This window comes from Stegodyphus dumicola, chromosome 8, assembly GCF_044657685.1.
Source record: "Stegodyphus dumicola isolate Sdum_Otavi_A_Nest chromosome 8, ASM4465768v1".
In the NCBI taxonomy this organism is placed as follows: Eukaryota; Metazoa; Arthropoda; class Arachnida; order Araneae; family Eresidae; genus Stegodyphus; species Stegodyphus dumicola.
The window spans coordinates 164,297,009-164,318,752 of NC_140775.1; the positions used below are offsets into that span (position 1 = coordinate 164,297,009).

General features: G+C 34.1%; 2 long non-coding RNA genes across 6 annotated transcripts in view; one reads left to right on the plus strand and one right to left on the minus strand.

Moving 5' to 3' along the window:
- The window catches only part of LOC118204223 (uncharacterized), a 382,418-nt gene that overhangs the window by 174,811 nt on the left and 185,863 nt on the right, over positions 1-21,744 (plus strand). For both annotated transcript variants that reach the window (XR_015042789.1, XR_015042788.1), the window contains exon 4: positions 15,759-15,896. This is a non-coding gene — a long non-coding RNA (uncharacterized LOC118204223). The remainder of the gene's footprint in view (positions 1-15,758; positions 15,897-21,744) is intronic.
- LOC118191378 (uncharacterized) overlaps positions 1-21,744 on the minus strand; it is a 338,644-nt gene that overhangs the window by 85,156 nt on the left and 231,744 nt on the right. The gene's annotated exons all lie outside the window — the stretch shown is intronic.

Here is a 21,744-nt window from a genome sequence, read left to right on the forward strand (position 1 = left end):
CGAATTTCTGTTAACCACCCACAAAAACAATCCTGTAGAGTGGTTGCATAGAACTTTAAAAAGAATTCTTCGAGTCCTATGTCTAGAATCTGGTCCGGACTGGGATAAAATCTTACCTCAGGCTTTATTTTCTCTTCGAACCATTATTTGCGACAGTACTGGTTTCTAGACCGCAGGATTAGTTCATGGAAGAAACTTAAGAACTCCAGTTATGCTTTTGTATGAAAATTATCTGGTAAAGAAGAGGAAGAAAATACAGTAGCGGACTGTATTTTTGAACTAATGAATCGAATGAGGAAATGTCAAGAACTCGCTCTCCGGCACATGGAAGAAACCAAAGAAAGGCAAACACTCTGGTATGATCTCAAAGCCGCAGAAATTTTAAGAAGGAGACTTAGTTCTAGTTGTAGCTCCATCGAAGCCGAACAAACTATCAGTTAAATGAGTAGGTCTTGGAAAAATAGTTCAGTAATTATCAGAAACAAATTATGTAGTCGAGTTTCCCGAGAAAAGTAAAACTCAGGTGTGCCACATTAATATGCTAAACCGTATTTTTAACGAACAGAAAATATAAACTTGCTATGTTTAGAAGACAAGATAAACGGCTATGAAGATGAAATACCGAGTCTAAAGTATAGCGCAGATACTGAAATGTCTGAAATTTTGCAAGGCATCCAGTTGAATTCACTATTATCTGAAGACTAACGAAAAGATTTAAAGCAGGTGATATACAAGTATTTCTGTATTATCTCTTATGAACCAGGATGTACTGACATTACCGAACATGATGTAGAATTCGAAGCAGAAAGACCTATATACGCAAAACCTTATTGGATGTCTGCCAGACAAACCGAGATTTTAAAAACTGAAGTAGGAAAGATGATAAAACTCTAATAGAACCAGGTGAGTAAGTAATAGAACCAGGTGAATCGAATTTTACCTCTTCACTCATACTGGTTGAAGTTCTTGGAAAAGAGGCAATGCCGTGCATTGATTACCGTCGCTTGGACAAGGCAACTAGGAGACAATATTTTCCCTTGCTAAACATTGAAAATTTAGTGGAAAAAGTGTCATCTGCCAGATATATAACTGTTCTAGATCTTACTCGAGGTTACTGGCAGATCCCACTAACTAAAAGAGCCCAGCGTTGCGCAGCTTTTGTGACAAGTTTTGGAACATTTAAACCCTTAAGGTTACCTTTCGGGCTAAAAAATGCAACATGTGATTTTAACCGTTTGATGGCAGGATTATTAAGAAACTATGAAGAATTGGCTGTACCTTATATTGACGACGTTGCAGTATTCTCGTAAGCCTGGGAAGAACACTTGAAGCACTTAGAAATTATTTTGGAGAAGATGCAAATTGCTAAACTGCAGATTAAGCCTTAGAAATGTCAGTTTGCTCATACGACCGTCAAATATCTAGGTCATGTAGTAGGACAAGGTCAAAGAAGACCAGCACATATAAAACTTCAAGTCATAACGAACTTCCCTAAACCTACCACGAAAACACAAGTCCGGTCATTTTTAGGACCTGCGGGGTATTATCGAATGTATATTTCTGTACTTTCTGTGATTTCTGTGGTACTGACAGATTTTGTTAAAAAAGCAAATGTTGCAAATCAAACATAAATTGGTTGAATGCCAAAATGCTTTTGATGAACTCAAGAAACGTTAACACAAAATCCAGTCTTATGCAGCCCGAACTTTTCTCAGCCATTTATCTTTCAGTGCAACGCTTCGAATATTGGTATTGGCGTTGTATTATCACAGATAAATGCTAAAGACGAAGAACATCCAATAACATTTCTTAGCAAAAAGTTTTCAGCTACTGAACAGAAGTACAATACAATCTAAAAGGAGTGTGCTGCCATTGTCTGTGCAGTACAAAAGCTAAAATTCTACCTAGATAGACCTCATAAAATAATTATTCAGACTGATCATAACCCTCTAATATGGTTGGATAAAAACACTGGGACTAATCCTAGACTATTACCATGGGCTTTGATGTGGTAATGTGGTGTATTTAATTATGGCAAAGCACATTAGGGCTATCTGCCTAAGGGGAGGGATGCCTTTCGTGGAGGACTTTCTAAGGAAAACTGGCTCGTATACACGTTACACATGGGGAAAACCACGAAAACGCCCATGCAGCCAGCCCGTTCGCGGGATTCGAACCTCGGACCGAACTACCAGTGTTCAGCGTCTTTACCGCTCGGCCGCTGGTGGGCCTCCATGGGCTTTGACCTTACAACCTTTTAACTATGAAGTTGCGCATAGAAAGGGGAAGCACTATCAAAATGCTAACAGTTTAAGTCGTTGTATCCAAACATCTCACAACTAAAAATATATCTTCTAGGAAGTCTAAAACTTTTTTTCTAATATTAGAATGCTGTTTTTCTAATATTAGAATATTAAATTTTTTAAAATGTTTCTTTGAAAGAACTTGTACACATTTGGTCAGATATCTAATTGTATTTGTTACAGATATGCTTGAATATCCTTGTCTTGTAAAAAAAATAAAAATAAAAAACAAAATCTGAAATGTTTCAGATTTTAAATTACGTCCAAAGGGGCGTTTTTTAACATTTTGTGTGTTACCTTTCTTTATTAAATATCATGTTCCTCGCACTTAAACCATAAGATCCAGTGCAACAGCAATATCGCAAAATAGTTTTAAAACGAGCATATCTTTAGAATTTCCGATACAGAGACTCACGCGCTGGAGATAAAAATGTTTTTTCTGCACAACGTTGCCATTGCTCGCTTTGAAATCCTTGAGTTTGTTAATCAAAAATTCGTCAAAGTTTTAAAAAATAGGAAATCGATCATAAAACAAATTTCAAATTTCAAATTTGGTCTTCCACATGCTCATATTCGTTGGAGGATTACGTTATTCAAAATTCGATGATTCTATGTATCGTTGTTTTATCACAATACGAGAAATATACATACATTTACGCAGATTTTTCATTATTTAATTTCTTCAAATATAATGCAGGACTCTAACATTTTGTGGCAACAGTTTGAAAAGTGAACCGACATTTATGAGTCCGACGCAAAATGCCAAAACGAAACTAATAGTCCTTCGGGATTCAAATCCCTTTGGACTAATAATATATTTAAAATGAAAATTTTTTCTTGAAAGTTCCATCAAATTGAAAAGAAACTTTTCTTCGAAAAGTGTCTCGTGAGGGAAGGAATTTAAGACTGGGACGTATTTGCGTTGCCACGCTACCAAGATAATTTCACTAAGAAATGAAAAAAAAACCGCGCGCAAGAATATCCGCAGACGATGCACGCGCTCAAAAATGGTTTTCAGTTGTTATGTAAGTTTTTGACTAATAAAGTTGGTTGCTCGTTCAAAAATGGAGAGATTTCTTTAAAAATTCAGTACAATATGCACGGCCGTAAAACAACAAGCTTAAATATCAGCGAAACAAACCGAAAAAAGCAGAACATGCACTGCCTCAAGTAACTCAGACACCAGCTCAAATAGCATCTTCCTACCCTATTTTGCATAATGTGCGAAACTGAAATATCATTGTGGCAGGAAATGAAATTCAGAGAAAATAGAAAATGTAAATAACTGAACAAATATGGTTAGTTTAAATCTAAATAAGTCTTTACAAATCTTTTAAACTTTTTAACAATTCGCAATTGAAGTATTATTGGAGTTTATTATGAATGTAATTACCATAAACTTCTATCAATGCTTGCTTGATATATATAATGAGTAAGCAAATTAAGCATTTCTTTCTTTGTATAATAAAATTAAATTTAACTAAAAATTATGAAAGATTTATTAAAGTTTTAACTTAGTTTATTATGCTATTTTCTTCACACGCTATTTTCATTAGTTTCAGAATAGGCATACTATTGGGGCTCGGTTGTACATACATTTGCTCGTAACTACTGCTGTCACTTACGTAAAATATGTAATTCTTTATAAACTTTTTATCAAGCTAAATGAAATAAATAAATTCTCCCTCCATTTATAAAACGATCCCCTTTAGATTAGCTATAAATTTTACTTATATTTTTATTCAAGCCAGTGTGACATATTTACTGATCCTAAAGAAACAGTTTCCGAAGCAGAAAGATTAACCAAGAAATTCAATTTACCTTCCGCGGCAAAAGCAAGGTAACTGGAAAGAAAAAACTAAAAGGAAAAAAAAAAACTTCGTGTTCTCAGACACAAAGAAACAGAATTTTTTTGTGTTTGTGCTATAACTATCTACCTCCCCCAAGGTTGTTTCCGGTCATGAAAAAGGGTAGGAAATGGGAATGGTAAAATAGAAATTCCAGAAAGTTTTGGGGAAGAAATACAAAAATATGGCGCATTCAGATAAGGACAGAGAAAGGATTTGTTTCATATTACCTGGTGTGTTATGGACTCCTTAAGGTTTTGGATTTTTACTTCGATTTGGATTTCTTTTCTTAAACGCAATACTTTATTGGATTAGTCTTAATGATGGATACAGTAGAATGCTAGAAGAAAAACTACATAATGCCCTATTAATGTATTAATTTGTCTGGATTTATTTAAGAAGTTTCTTAGAATGTTCAAAATGCTGCATCATTATATAGAACAAATATTTATTTGGTTTAAATTTATGCGTTTCGAATGATTGCAAATGTATAAGGTATTTCTCACGCCTTCTTAGCATGCCTTTCTGGTGTAATGGTCAGCACACTTGGAGCGTATTCGAGAGGTTCGAGTCCTGGCGAGGACATTGCTCATTTTTCATTTCTCCTGCTTCGAATAACCTAATGTCGTTACAGTGGCGACCGAATTAAAATCGTTGGTGGAAGATGATTCTCCACCACTAGTACTTGGCAATTGGGTCTCCTAATCCCCAGTTGTCCTTTAAAAGAGAAGTATATAAGGTATTTCTTAGCATGCCTTTGTGGTGTAATGGTAGCATATTAATCCTTGTCAAATGCAGTACTGGCGCGATATTTCTTCTACAGAGATATGAACCCAGATTTGGAGCTGTAAAGCAAAGAATTACGAACAAAGGCCTAAGAGCAAAAGTGCATAAGAGCTCATGCTTGAAATATGAATTTAATCCGAGTCCATTTAGTACAGCCTCGTACATTTTCTTTACATACCTCTATAACAGACACTTCGAGATACTCCAAAGACAAGTTTTGTTTCCAAGTTTTGAATTAAACAGAACTTTACCGGCAACCTAAATATCACCTTCTATAAAATGTATGTACGTTTCTCAAAATGTACTACATGATATGTGAACAACTCAAGAACACTAGGCCATATTTTAAAAACATTTACATTCGATTCTGCAGACAGAAAGAGAATCCTTATCTTACAATGTCTGATTTTTATAAGCGTAATTAACCGGATATAACTATTTTTGGATTGTTTGTTTCTCTTTCATTACCTCATTTCTGAATAATGTTGCTTTTTGTCAAAAAATACAAGTCAATGTAGCATAAAAAGCAAATACTTCTCGAGGAAGAGATAATGGGCAGAAAAATTTTTAAAAAAAATTGAATATATTGTTATTTCCAGTATTTGAACAATTGTTTAGCATCAGCTTTAGGTGTTTTGCATAGTTATTGAATTCCCGGAGTTAATTACCGATATATGATCACATTTAGCTGACTGAAACTTTTCGAATTTCTGCAATGAATAACGTTTCTTTCAATCCTTTATGGTTAAATCTGGTGAGAGAAAAGAATAGCTAATTATTCATCCACATAGGAGCTCTGAAAATTTGTCAGGCTATTAGTAGTTATTCATAGTTCTCTTGTCTAGTGATTATTTCCTTGAAAATTACGGATTATCATAAAATCAGGGATTATCATAAATTTAATTTTATGATAATTCCTGATGTGGGCAACCAATATGACATACGTTTTTACCAAGCTTCATAAATTGCTATGAAAAAGCATGTACCTGAGAGAAATATAGAGGTACCTGTGGCCGCTTAAAATCAAATTAGTTAGCTCAGGGTTTCTCAAACTATGTACCACTAATGGTACACTGAGAAAAAAAAACTGGGACAGTTCCTATATCTCCCGTTCTACTGGGCCGATTGACGAAATTCAACTTGCGTGTTTCATGTCTCAAAAGTGCGATTTAGGATACGTATTAGATTTATATATATCATTGTTAAACATATAAGGATTTTGACACAAAATGGAACTTTTTCTGAAATGACATGCCATTTGTTTTTCATATTTCGATTCTACGGCTGAAATTATGCCTAAATATTAAATATTGGAAAATTTGCTACGAAATTTACGGAAAAATTCAAAAAATTCAAAAGTTTATTTTGGTGCATTTTTTTTTCAGTTTGCGCCAAGAATAATTAACTTGGCGAACTTCTTAATATATGGCAACCTATTTTCCTTTCCCTTTTTACATTATGCATGAGCAGAAAAAAAGGCCATCGTTCCTACTTTCAAATAATTTTAATTTAAACGCCTAAACCACATTTGGTGTTATTTTCGCTTTTAACTAATATGCCAAATTTCAAAACACGCCATTATATAAATTAACGTATATCTTCGGAAATTTTGAATAAAAAAATGTAATTTTTTGCAGGTATGCTTAGAAATGCATCTACTTTAAGTAGATGGTAAAAATTTTATAGATTATAATTGAAAATGTCTTTCGAAAAATTTATAATTTTTTTTAAATACGCCCACCAGCGGCCGAGCGGTAAAGTTGTTGAACACTGGTAGTTCGGTCCGAGGTTCGAATCCCCGAACGGGCTGGCTGCATGGGCGTTTTCGTGGTTTTCCCCATGTGTAACGTGTATACGAGCCAGTTTCCCTTAGAAAGTCCTCCACGAAGGCATTCCTCCCCTTAGGCAGATAGCCCTCGAGGCTTTGCCCTAATCACACACACACACACATTTTTTTAAATACAGATTTAAAAAATAAATCATAAAAAATCGAAGAATTTTATTCGGAATAAACCTAAATTTTTAAATGTGAAAGGCAGAATCAAATAAGTGTATTAAAAAAGAGAGCAATTTCAATTAACATTGAGAAGCTAAAATTTTTAGAGCTAATTTTTTAAAAAATACTCGTGCGATTTTTGCACAACTTGGCAGTTTGGCATAATTTGAGCAATAAAATCTAAATGGAAAAATGGCATGTTTCAGAAAGAGCCGGATTTTGTGTCAAAATACCTGTATTAGAAAAAATCTATATATAAAACTAATACATATCCCAAGCCGAGCTTTCGAGGCATGAAAAACGCAACTTGAATTTCGTCAATTAGCGGAATAGAACGGGAGAAATAGAAATGTACCATTTTTTTTCCCAGTGTACATTACCTTTGGTTCACGTTGTTATGACACTATTGGTATATTGCATTATTTTAGGTGATACAACGTTTATGCAAATTTTTAAATGAATGAAAAATGGCTTTCTTTTTTATAAATATATTAGTTCAATGGCACACATATTTTTCGGCGCGCCCCAGGGATTCATTCTGAGCCGAATTTCGTATTATGTGATGGTTGACACAGCGCTAAATCTAGAAGTCGAAGAAGAGGTAAAAATAAAAACGTACGCATATGAATTTATAGTCATAATACCAGGAGGCAAAAGACTCAGGTTAGAGTAAGCAGCCCACCAGGACACTGAAAACTCTTAAAGACTGGAGGTACAAATATAAAATTAAGTTTAGCATAGTCTGAGAACTCCTGAGCTGGCTGAAAGATACGCAGACATTAATTACTTCCTATCAGACTGAGAAATGCATTACAAAATTACTAAAAATTACAAAATGTAAGAGGAATTGAAAAATGAAACTGAAATTGTGAGAATCGTAAAGGCATCTCGTATATAAGATGGCTGGGTTATGTGTTTAGATACGATGATGGATTTCCAACCCAAAAGATAACCTTTTCGAGAATTGAGAGAATAAGACGAAGGGGAAGATCACCCACTGGATAGATGATGTCGAGGAGGATTTAAGGTTCATTGGAGTTAACCGATGGAGGGATACTGAGCAGAATGGGGTCAGGTGGAGGAAACTTGGAGAGACAGCTTTTGAAGAAGAGGAATTGAAAATGTAAAAAAAGAGCAAAAATGTACGCTGTGGTAAATAATTTTATTCTCTTATGAGAGAATAATTAAATATATGAAAATAATGTTTACCGAAAAATCCGGTTTAACGCAAAATACATACATAATAATCCGTTTGTAAAGAATGATGGAATGATACGATTTCGGACTTTGCCCTAATGATTAATCAATTAATTCGGTTATGTTGATGGGCCTCGAAATTTTGGGGTACCGACCTGCAACGATAAATTTGCTTTAGATTTCACAATGCTGTTAAATAAGTCGAGAAGCATAGCTGTTAGAATAGAAAAAACCATTTTCGGATTTTACCCCCTTTTTATTATCTCATGATAAATTCACAACCATGACTTTTCCGTAAAATGTTAAAATATTTCTTATTTTGTATAATTGCGACTTTTACACAATCGTAATTTTCTGTAAATACTCGTGTTTATTTTTTTACTTTAAGTTTAATGGGTTTTTATATTACTATATATTATTTTCATTTCATTATATAATGACTTTGTAAACACATTAGAATTTTTTTTGGAAGCAGGCAAGGTGAAAAATTAGCAACGCCTTCGCCTGGAATCGAACCACAGACCTCTGGACCAGTGTTCAGCGATTTTAGCTTTCGGCCGCTGGTGGGCCTCTTACCTTCTTGGGAAGCATGTACTAAGATGAGACTCTAGAAGATTAAAGTGAATTGCCGCTATTTCTTGTAAGAAAACAAAGAACGTAAGAAGGGTGTAAAATACACTACTATTAAGAACTCAAATAATTAAGAGAAAGCACCTGTTGTGCTAACAAAACCAGCCACCATTTATGAATTAACTGAAAAAGATCGAATTTCAAATTAAACTAGGCTAAGTCGTAACTTAGACAAAGATTACTCTGAAATAATAGCTGAAACGTAATCAGAAGCCTTATTGGCAGGAATAAAGCAAAACCGAAGACAGACCGCTATCAAAGAATTTCAACTAGCTACGTGGCTTCAGTAGGCGGAACACGCTCTGTATATGCAATCCAAAACCTCTCTTAAATACTATCTCTTTCTACCTTAGTTTTATACGGGCGAGCTAATATTAGTATTCTGGCAGGAAAACGGTAAATGAGAATGACAGTAAAGATACTTAATGTAAAATAAATGATAATTAGATAAATAAAATAAATACCTGACAAATTGCCCTGATGTTTCAGCATTCTTTATTTTTTCTCAATCAGTTAATAAACAAACGATTTTCAGAAATACCAGCTAAAGAAAATGAGCTTATTTTCATTTGCACATGATGCTCTGAAAATATTTGATTGATGTTGATCCTAGTGTCATATGAAATTTCGAAGTGTTCTGATATCTTAGTAAAGCAAAAACTAATTAACGCAGACTACTTTTTAAGATAAAAAATAGTGTCACTTATATATCTTTATTAAATTTTTTTGCATACTCCGAAAAGAATATTTCAAGGTACTTATTGTTTTTTCTTTGTGGCAAAATTCTGTTCTTGATAAGATCGTTCATTTAACTTAAATACCCTCGAAATACCTTAATCAGTACAAGGTAAGATATCAATTTGAAACGTTATTTAACTAAGACTTAACTATATTTTCCAATACACGTTATTTTATACTATAAGTGCCAAAAATAACTAAAGTTTCTAATATACTCCATAATTTTCCTATTGCAAAATATTTTGCTATACTTCCTGCATACATCTTAGACTGAATCCACTATAAAATGAAATGGTTATGATGAAATTTAACACCAGTATAAAGGTTATCATTACAAAGGAGAAGTTATATATTTTTCTCCTTTTTGCTGAGACGGTAATATAATTTTTAATATAGTTTGTTTTAATGAATAACTCCTCTATTCAATTTTTTTTTCAAAAAGAAAAAATTAATAACGGAGTTAAAATTGAAACTCATTTTGAGCTCAGCTTCAATTTGTTTGAGTTAAGATTTACTTCCATGAGGTCTTAGCAGTATATATTACTTTTATTTAAGAACAGGAACGAAATGCTTGTATGAATTTTCATATTTTTAAAATTTTTATACGTTATTTTAATACTTAAAACGTTTTAACGTTAAAATTTCCTAGCTGAAATTTACAAATTGTAAGTTTGTTATTCATTTACTTATTAATATTCAAGTAATAACGGAATAGACAACAGTGTTTAGATCTGTTAGTATAAACCGAAACTGACTCCTGCGAGCTCATATCTACAAATAGTTTTGTGGTTTTCTTCACGTGTAATGTTCCCAAAACTCAGCTTTCTTGAGTCATTAGCTGGAAACAAAATATCCGGTAGGAAATTCCTTATATTCTTCCCTATTTACAGGGCGACTGGGGAGGAGAGGACGGAGACCTAGTTGTCAAATCTCGGTGAAGCGAATTATTGACCCCCATACTTTATCTACTGCGCCAATGAAGAACGACTAGTCTTTTTAATCCTCAAAACGTGAAGAATGAGCGATGTCTCCGCCGGTATTCGAATGCGGGACTAACCGATTACCAGATGGATGTACACTCATGTCTATAAATTAAGGATAATTCGGAGTCACGCGGAAATCGAACTCTAAAATAAATATATCACCTGTAAAATCACTACACACATCTTCAAGAATCATATGCAAATTTCAGGAAGTAACCAGATGACACCGATGGTACGTCACAATGACGAGAGTGTAAGAGAGTGATATATAAGGAATACAGGCAAAGAAGTAAAATTGTTTGAAGGCGCTTTATAAGCATTTCCGTGCAATAACTGAATAGTTATGACACAAAGGACGCATTTGGATGATTTTCTACGTGGTAGAATTATCGGCTGTCTGGAATGTGGGCGTAACCAACTGGAAGTATCAGACGAACTTGGAATTGCCCACAGTGTCATCTCCAGGCTTTGGCGACGATTCGAAGATGATGGTAATGTGAGTAGACGTTACAGCACGTGTCGCCCCAGAGTTATAACGCCGAATGAGGACCGGTATTTGGCAGTTACTGCCAAAAGAAACAGACGGAGCACAGCCTCAGATCTGTCTCGTCAGCTCTATTCAGCCACTGGTACAACAATTTCAAGGCAGACCGTGTACAGACGCTTAGGGCAGATTCGTCTATATGCTCGTAGACCTGTCAGATGCGTTCCACTTACTGCAACTCACTGTCTTCTGCGGTTAGCCTGGAGTAGAGAGCATGCATTGTGGACACCGCAACAGTGGGCTTATGTGATGTTTTCCGACGAGTCCAGGTTTAGCTTATAGTCTGATTCTCGCCGGACTTTCATATGGAGAGCTCCAGGTACCCGTTACCACCAAGAAAACATCATTGAACGACACCGTTACTGTGGTGCAGGAGTGCTCGTTTGGGATGGGTTCCAGAACTGACCTGCATGTTCAAATTGGAACCCTGACAAGCCAAATCTATCGGGACGTCATTCTGGAACAACATGTACGTTTGTTTCGGAACGCCATGGGCGCACAATGTGTGTTTATGGACGACAACTCCCGTCCTCACCGTGCAAACATCGTAAGCGAATGCCTTCAATCGGAGGATATCATCCGTATGGACTGGCCAGCATTCTCACCGGACTTGAATCCAGTAAAGCACATGTGGGACATGCTTGGCCGACGAGTTGCAGCCCGTCAACCTCCTCCTACATGTCTACCGGAACTTCCGAGAGCATTGCTTTTTGAGTGGTGTAATATCCCCTAAGATCAGATCGATAATTTGATACTCAGCATGCCTAGGCGTTGTACGGACTGCATTGCATCGTCTGGGAGACATACAATGTATTAACAATCATATCAACCATGTAATATTGGTTTTTTGTAAATAGGTTTTTTTTTAAATTTGCTCCAGGGAGAAAAAATCGCTAATTTTTTTAATAATATCAAACATTTAGCACCCGTGTTTGCTCTTTACCTTTTGTTTAATAAATAAGCTTTACAAATAAGTCAAATTTGTTTTGCTTCTAACTCTTCCTTTGCCTGATTTTACATTATCCTTAATTTATGGACATGAGTGTATTTCCCTTTACACACGAAGGCACGCGATAAGGAAGAAGAAAATCCCTTGTTGGTTTACTTAAAGCATCCCTCATAAAAGCATGCCTATTAGGGTAAGACGAAAAAACATATTTTTAAATATTTTCTGTTGTTATAACCGGAAACGTTTCTTATCGAACACCCATGCAAAATAAAGAAAGGTTTTCACATAAAAGTGTATCTTCAATTCTCGCATCGCACTCAAAAGTTTTAAAAATAAAAAAAATTTGCTGTTTTCCGTCAATTTGTTTTTTAAATTTACGTAACTCACTGCTATCGAAATGCAATTATTCCTAATCTAGAATTTTGGCGTAGGAGAGCACCAAAAAGGTTTGAAACGTGTAGTATCAAATTACAGGATCAAAAACATTTTTTAAAGCAATATTTCGCAATTTCCAATAATTTTACTTTTTCGTTTTTAATAAAAACGGTGAATATATTTGGTTGATTGGTTTGCGTAATGTTCTTTAAGAAGTCAAATGGATCCACGCGTATGATCAAACGATGAATATATTTATGGTATTTAACTTTTTTATTCAAAAGAATGCATTTTAAAGTTAATTTTTGGAAAATGCTGACATAATGCACCTTGGTAGAAGGATCATCCTTATTAATCATCCATTTCACTTGCGTCAGCGTCATACACCTTTCCAGATGCTTCGGTCACAAGTTTGACGCACCGTTCTACAGCTCGAGTATGACATGGAAAGATTTGCAGCAATGGGCCAGTTTTTAAGAGGTTTTTGATGGCATCATCCATAATGTTGCTTAATAATGGAGGAGAGACATTGCAACTATCCCATCAAGGATGTTGACATAGTCTGTTGCTTCGAAGTATTTTGACGTGGTGAACTTATAAGGTATTTCTCTCGCCTTGGTGGTGTGGTGCTCTGCACGCGTATTCCAGAGGTCCGTGGTTCGATTCCCGGCGAAGGCGTTGCTCATTTCTCAAGTTTCCTTCTTCAAAAATAATCCTAATGTCTCTACAAACTATCAAATAGTGGACAATGATAGAGATCTCAGCGATAGGCGCAGCCCTAGTACATTCATATGTCTTCATTTATCCACAATCACTGCAGGAATATAATTTTTCTGATGAGCAAAGAAAGCATTCCTCTGAATTAATGGGTTGATGACTTACATTAAATTTTGAGTTAAATACCGTAAGGACTTCGGGGGTAAATCCTTGGACCATCTGTATAATTTTTACTGGTTTAGATTTTGAACCATAGAAGCATGTATTAATTCAAAATAAAATTTATCAACTGCCTGATTTCATCAATATGTTTTTCAAACTAACGCAAATTCTGAGAACTTTATTTGCTGTCGTTTTGAGGTGGACGGCAAGCCAGGATCATGAACTGTTAAGCCTTCTAAAATTTTGTCCGGCTTTATGACAGCAAAAATATCAAACAAGTGTGATTGCTTGTTGCTCAACACTTTTCTGTCAACGTCAGGAATTTAACTGGTTCAAAGCGACGAAGGTTTCCACAGCCAGCGAGGGTTTCCTCAATCGGTCTACTGAAGGGTTTTGAGCCAGTGGTAACACCATCCAAGGGATGAAATAAATGACAGAACTGCAGTTCATTGAAAAGTAAGAAGCCCATTGCAGCGGTCTTTCAATTCGATCTGATGAATAACGCCATTTTTGAAGTCTATGATAATTACAGTAGTTCCATCCTTCCCTGTCACATCAAGCTCTTCATAGGAAATGCACTTCATAGGAAATATGAATCCATTTGACTACACATGATGAGCTTGATGTGACTTCATAGGAAATTCACATCAAGCTCATCATGTGTAGTCAAATGAATAATTATGGTAGAAGCTACATATTTAGCAAGTCCTGTAGAGGGAGAAACATAATCGATATATTATGATCCTGGTTTCGGTATGAGAATGTAATGATCTTCTTTTTCAGTTTTTCGAAAAAGCTTTGAATTAATTTTTTAATCACTATCTTTTCTTCTGTTGCAATTTTCCTTAATAGATACATTTTGCAAATAATTTTCGTTACGAGTTTTTCCTATTCTTATTTTGTTTCTGTCAACGACAAGAGAATTGTGGGAATCAGTTATTATATACAGGCTCACGTAATGTTTACAATTAAACAATACAGTTACATCATAATATTTTTTGATAAATATAGTCACCATATAAAAACGTTTGTAGCAAAAATTACGAAATATTGCTAATTTTATAAAAAGTTGTACTTTTTGAATTTTTTGCGCTAGCAATAGGTAACTTTAAATTACAGATGTTAAGTTTTTTGTGTTCCTCAAGTCCCAAAATTCACATAAGGACCTGTAGCATTTCGACAGTAGTGAGTAAATAATTATACAAGATTGATGAGAAACATCAAAATTTCAGCAGTTTTCAAAATATTGTATGCGATGCACGAACAGATGATATAATCTTATTTGAATTTTTTTAAATTTTGTTTAGCTAGGCGATATTGAAACTTTCTGTATTATACTGTTAAAAAGAATTTTTTTAACCATCCTAATGCCTAGCCTTAGGTTGATAACTAGCTTCCTTTACCGTAATAGTTTAAACAAGCAAGCTCTCTGTTCTGTTATATGAAACTTTCTGTATTATACTGTTAAAAGAAGAATTTTTTTATCCACCCTAATGCCTATCCTTAAGTTGATAACCTAACTTCCTTCCCGTAATAAATTAAACAAGCAAGCTCTCTGTTCTTAGAGTATTCTCTGAAACTGTCACATGCTGTGCCACATCTGATAAGCAAACAAACAATACTAATAACTTATGTTTATATAACGACAAAACATAAAGCAAAATATTTTGTCAAATTACAATTAAATAGAAGCATTAACTTAACTAATGATAATAAAGTGGTACTATGTCCTTCTCATAAAAATAGACATCGTCTCACCCCTGCCCTTTATCCTATTAACATACTGTCCTCTGCTTCTCTTTCTTATTCCACTTATTTTGTCGTTAATATGCAGTGCTTAAACTCTAAAATTAGAGTTGCAAGAATTCCGTAGAATAAAGTCAGGAGCGGTGGACAAATCAAATCAAATAGAATAAACAGTAAAAACTTCTTAATAAAAAGTGATGGATAAAAATAGTAATATATTAAATTAATTTAATCCTAAATAGGAAAATATTAAATTGAAATATCACAACAATTAAATAATATAAGTATGAGGAAAATAAAAAACAATAAACTAATAATGAGTATTAAAATATTATCAAAATCTTACGAAATAAGGAAAATAATTTAAGTAACTAAATTAATAATAACAAAGACGTAATGCCAAAGATGAGTAAAAAGCAAGTATAGGATGGTGAGCATTGTACTCGTACCTGCTAGCTTTAAATAACAACAGAGAGACGGTGAGTCCCTGTACTCACTTTCGGTGATTGTGAAATAACAATAAACACAAAGGCATTTACTGCAGTGTATAATCAGCAACCCCTAGATATAAGGCCATGGCGCTTTATCTAGGAGGAGATGTGACGTCAGTGTTAGTAGGGATTACATTTTACTTAACTCTCCTCACTCAGGAATGGTGAGTGGAGTCCGAGAGTTTGACGATCACTCGGTCACTAGGCGTTCATTAGAACAGTCGATTTTCTCTTGCATTTTTAAAATTTTTTAAGAATGTTCCATTTTCACATTATTTGTTCTTCAAAATTTAGGTATGGTGTACACGTGCTGTGTACCCAACTTTAGAGGAAACCATCGAAATGGTATCAAAATGCAGGTTTTCGCTTTCCGGAAAAAGATGGATTAATGCAGTTCACAGAAAAGATTTCGAGCCAACAAATATTTCGAAGGTAAGCTGCTTTTTTTTTTTTTTTTTTTTTTTTCAAAAGAAGGAGTTTATATTTATCTGTGTTAAAAAAGTGCTTCTTTGTTAAATATAGATATTGTAAACTAAAGCGGATACATATATTTATAGAAAGTAAACTCATTTAATCGCTTATAAGTATAGTAAGTGATTATATAAATGCGATGACTTATTCATACTTAATCATAAAGTATTGGAACACAATCATAATTGTTCCTTAATTGAAAATATGAGCCGAAAATGTTTATTGTGCCCCCAAGCCGATGTTGTTAACGTAATAATGTATAATTATGTAACAGTTCAAACAATACACAACGAAAAAATTTCGACAAAGTAGAATTAAGAGACAAATAGCTTTCAAATGAACTTTAGAAAATTTGAAAGACTTTGACATATTTATGGATGCATGTGAAATCAGTTATTCGGCTGAAATGATAGTAAAATATTTAGTAAAAGCGGCAACAACTTCTTTGTTAAATATTTTTTTTTAAAAATGAATAATATGCCTAAACCTGCAATTACAGTACACTCCCGATTATCCGCGTAATTGGGTGGCGCGGCCGCCGCGGATAACAAAAAAAGGATAATCCGAAAAAAGCTTAAAACGGGAAAACAGTCATTCCAACTTTGAAAAACCGTTTTATGTACAATAAAACGTAAAATAAACAGCAGGAAAATTTTAACTAACGCTTAATATTTTAGTATATCACTCAAAACTAACCTAAAATGCATTTTGTTAATGAAAACAGAAAAGTGCTTTGTACTTACGAGAGGATACACATAAAAATTAAAACATATGTACTGCTTTAATACTGTAATGTATTATGTAATTACAAAAGCATAACTGTAAAACTACACCTTTTTGAAGAAATCAGTCATTTGCTTCTTGCTTTGGAAGCATTTTCTCTTGATCCGAGATTGCATTTTTCTTAGCATAAGTTCTTCGGCCATCTCCGCGTCGTCTTGTTCTTCCAAATAGCTGTCCGTCGACTTGTTGCAAAGCCGGTTCGTGAGTCTTCCACATCGGCACAGTGGGCTCTTCTTCGCCTTCACTTCAATTAACTCCTTTATTTGAAAAACGGATCCACGTGATAATGAAGAACCTCCCAGCCACTATTACAGAAAATGCCATAGTCCAAAACCTGAAGTTCAAGAACTTCCCTATTTTAAAAGTGAAGCAGTTTATGTAAAGTATTGAAGGAAAGAAAATCAACCTACACATCTATCTTCTAGAACTTAAAAGAACCCCGGAAGGAAACAAGATACACTAGCTAAAGGAAATGTTCAGCTTTAACATCGTTATTGAAAAATTCAACCCTAAGAAAAGGCCCGTACTGCTACCGCTGCTAGCAGTTTGGACACTCTCAGTACTGTCGCAATACTCCGGTGAGGTGTGTGAAGTCACAGAAGTAACGAATGCGACATGAACCCGGAGGATAAGCCTAAGTGCATATTTTGTGGGCTCCGCCACGTGAGCAGCTATAGGGGCTGCAGCGAATACAAGAAAAGGTATGAAAGAAAAAGCAGTCCTCCCCAGCAGAAAGTACCTGAATTCTCGGAAGAAAACTTTCCAAGTTCTAAGACAGCCCAAACCCCGTTGAAGAGAAACCTCCCACAAGTCACTTACAGCGAGAAAGTGCAAGGAAAAATCACCCCCCCCCCGCCGAAAGAATTAAATGATGCCCTTAACAGGATACAAGATGAGAAAATCAACGCGTCCCTTACTGCCATCATATCCTGCATTGGGAAGATCAGAGCGGCAAAAAACTCAGCCGAAAAACTACAAATTGGATTTCAAGCAGCAATGTTACTGTTAAAATTTGCAGAATATGATGACTAGAATAGCATTTGCCATTTCTTAGGCTGTTTATCTGCGATTCCAGAGTTGGTATACGAACGGCTCATCATCCAAACATCTTGTGAGAATACCATAGTTTTGGAATTCTCTGCCTACTTCATTATGTTATGATAGGAACGTCATGCGAATTCTCAATGTGTTACATTTACGATGAGACTTATGCGAATGATGATATCTGATGATATTTCCTAGGCGCCTGTAAACATGTGCTTCGCACCTGAGCCTTCAGTTAACTCCGACTGGTTCGCAAACACTATCAGGCTTAAACTAACAATGGCGAGTGGGAGGAAGTGGACATGTCAGTAAGATTAAGACAAGAGAGGGCGGCTCTGCAAGAATGAGTAAGAAATCACTTACTCATCAGAGGGGAAGGTTCCGAGAAGGTCTGGGATATTTTTGCCATACATAAGCACGATGTTAGCAAATTTAACGTTTCGCTCAGTTTTGTGAACACTTTTATTTTATTTGCTTCACGCTTGTTTTTTTTTTTTTTTTTTTTTTTTTTTTTTTTTTTTTTTTTTTTAAAGAAACTTTGTGCGGCAGGCGCGGATAATCCGTTTAAGTTATGAGATTCTGTGTTTCATTCCTTTTCACAAAAGGTATTTATTATGTATTCCCCTTTATTTACATGTATAGTGCAATTTTTTATATGTGTTAAAATTCGTGATTTTTTTATTATGTTTTAATTTTAATTTAATTAATTCATATATATATATGTATATGTTAAAAATCACGAAATTCTCTTTCTACCCCCTCACCAAATCTATTATTTTCAGTTTTATATTTTGTGTAGAAGTATATCGAAGCCAGTTTTTTTCATGATTATGAAAATTTATTTAAATCGTAACAAGCTTAGAGTTATCTTTTCAATTATGAATATTTAGTATTATTATTATTAATCAGCAACATATGTCAGAAATAAGACATATTATTTATACTTATCGAAGATGTTTATTAGTCAAGGCATAAATCGAGGTAATTATAATTACTACGATCTTTGAAACAAACATCTTTGATTAATTATATTTGTCTTAAATTAATGATTTTATGATGCTACATGATTCCAGGTAAAATATCTTGCTAATTTAAATGAATGAGGATTTATCTTCATTCTTTAGGATCTGTATCTGTATACCACCTTCATGTCTTAAATCGTCTTTCTGTTTAATTATTGTGTACACATTAAATTCCGATTCATTAAATGTGACTTTTTTTTCTTTGACAAGAGTTTCTCAGCGATTAAATTTGCTAAAATCAGTAATGATAACTTTTAATGAAATTAAAATTCCCTTTATTCGTATCAGCATTATAAAAATAAAAATCTCGGTTATTCACATTCTAATGAAAACAATATATTTTCCAGAAACAACGAGAATTAAATATGAAAATTTAAGTTCAATTTATTTACAAGCCTATTAAATGGATATTTAAGAAAGCAAATATACGTATCTTTAAACATTAACGAGGACGAAAGTATCCTTACTGCAGTGACGTCACGAACTGCGCGCCGAAGCCTTGAGTTAAGTTCTAGGGGATGTTGCTATAATACAGATAATAAGGACATTATATTCTTTACTTTATTTGTTTAACTTGATATTTTGCTTAATGTATATTAGTTAATGAAATAATTAATCGCATATAATTAGTTTTATCTTTATATCTTTTGATTATATACAATTTGTAGTGTATAATACAAAAGTATATATTTGTATATAATTTTAAAAGTGTTATTTAAATGCCATGTTACTCATTTATATTTTATCTTAATATAGAAGAAAGTAAATATAAAGTTACGAGTCAAAGTCTTCATTAGAAGGAATTTATACTAATAATACTTTCAGAATTACTTAACACGAGCCTAGGAGATGGAGCTCTAAACTTTAGAGCGTCTGTTATTTTAAAAGAATATTTAAAACGAAAAATATTTCTAGTAAATTACTTCAAGTTGGTTGATGGAAATACGAGTAAAAACGAAATGCAATCCGAGTAAAAAATCGATTTCCGAAAGTCTCTCATGTTATATCTGATTCCCAAATCTGGTTCTTTAAGTAAAACGAGAGTAGAATTTTGAAAACGGTTCGTTAGTTGGTGGCTATTTTTATAGCTTATGGAAACTGAAGCTGAAACTAATTACATGTTTACTCGATAGTTAATTAGGTTAGATTGGCATTGCAATATCCGGCCCAATTAAGAGTATATCTAATTTACTGAAGTTTTATTTCAAAAATGAATAAAATGTAACAAATAAATCTTGCATTTTTTTTCAAAAGAATAAATTATTGATTAAAATGTAACTTTTGGCTATAAGAAGCTCTGCTGATATTTCCATTTCACTTTAGTGCCAATGTCTAATATGTCATTAATTGCAATCAATTTTCTTTCTAATAAAGGGAAAACTGGGCAAATATAAAAGACAGTATTAAAATTATTGCTAAAATTTTTCATACGTTTATTTGTAAAAGAAATATTTATTACTTTAACCATAAACTAATAGGAAGCTTTAATAAAATAAAAAGAAATCTACGTAATCTAGTAAAATATTTTTTTTCTTTCGGTACCGGTGTGTAACAATGTAAGCATTACTTAAAAAAAAAAAAAAAAAAAAAAAAAAAGAACAGTTATCACCCTGATTTAATTTTCCTTTATTTTTCTTACACTAGTCACACTCAAAAACTTATAGGAAGATGGCCACTAGTGGCCAAGCAATAATCTCGCTGAACCCTGGTAGTTCGATGAGGGTTTGAATCCCTGCGAACGGGTTGGTCACTGGAGAGTTTTCGTGGTTTTTTTTAAGTATAACGTGGATACAAGCCAGATCTCCTTAAGAAAACTTCTGCGAAAGAATTCTTCCTCCCAGGAAGGTAACCTTCGGAGTTGCTTTGGTTTAATAAATTAACCTTGTAGAGTCATTAGAATTTTTTGATGCAGGAAACGTTAAAAATGCTCTCGTCGGGACTCGAGCCTTGGAACACTCGAATACACGTCGAGTATGCTTCCAGTTACACCACGAAGACATGCGGACAAGAGGGAGAAAATACCTTATAAGCTAATCTAAATTTTTCAGCAGAAAGTGATAGAGTCGACAACGATACCAAATGTGTGAGGCTTGGCGTTGTGTAAACACGGAAGGATGTAGGTGTGATAGGGCTAATGAGAAGTATCACTTAAGAAACAAAGATAAATTTAAGACTGATTGATAGAATTTTGAGTTTGGAATTACTGTATCTGTTTGTAGCACTGCTGAATGCGTTAGTAAAAAATTGATTGAAACAGTTACTTATAAACAGCTGCTAGAGTGGACACAAAATAAACTTACAAGCAAAACGATGCAGCAAATTGATTAAAAAATTCAATTTTTAAATTGAATCAAAGAATCAATTGATTCAAAGTATGTATAACCTGCGGATTTTGTATTTTGTTGCAATAGCAAAAAACACATGTGTTGCATTGTATCATGCGGATGCTGGAGTAGAAGGTCTCTCTTACGGTATGCTTGTCTATTTTTCTCAGTATGGTCAAAACAGATGGCTTATCTTTTTTTCTCATTAACAAAAAACGTGCACAATAAAAACAGTTAACAGAGGAGGAGGAGTTCCACATCTTAGGCGTAGTTCTACCTAACCGATGAAACGGGCTGAGTGCATGGTTGGCTTTGTGATTTCCCAATCTGTAACGTGAAAATGACCAGATTCTGTTAATCACAAAAGCATCCTTCACTTTTAAGAGATAGCTCTCGAGTGTTGTGCCATAGTTAAAAAACCGATAAAAGTCAGGCAAACGTGTAGAGGGTTATTAATTAAAATCTTGGTTGGCTGATATGTAGAGTGTGCCAAATTTGATTATTTCAGCTTGAAGACAGTCGACTAGATCACGTAGACATCAGGCTGTGCTAACTAAAAATGCATTTAATCAACCTGCATCAAATAAATGCAACAAAAATGTACATTCGCAAATAAATGTCTGCGCCTGAGGCAAT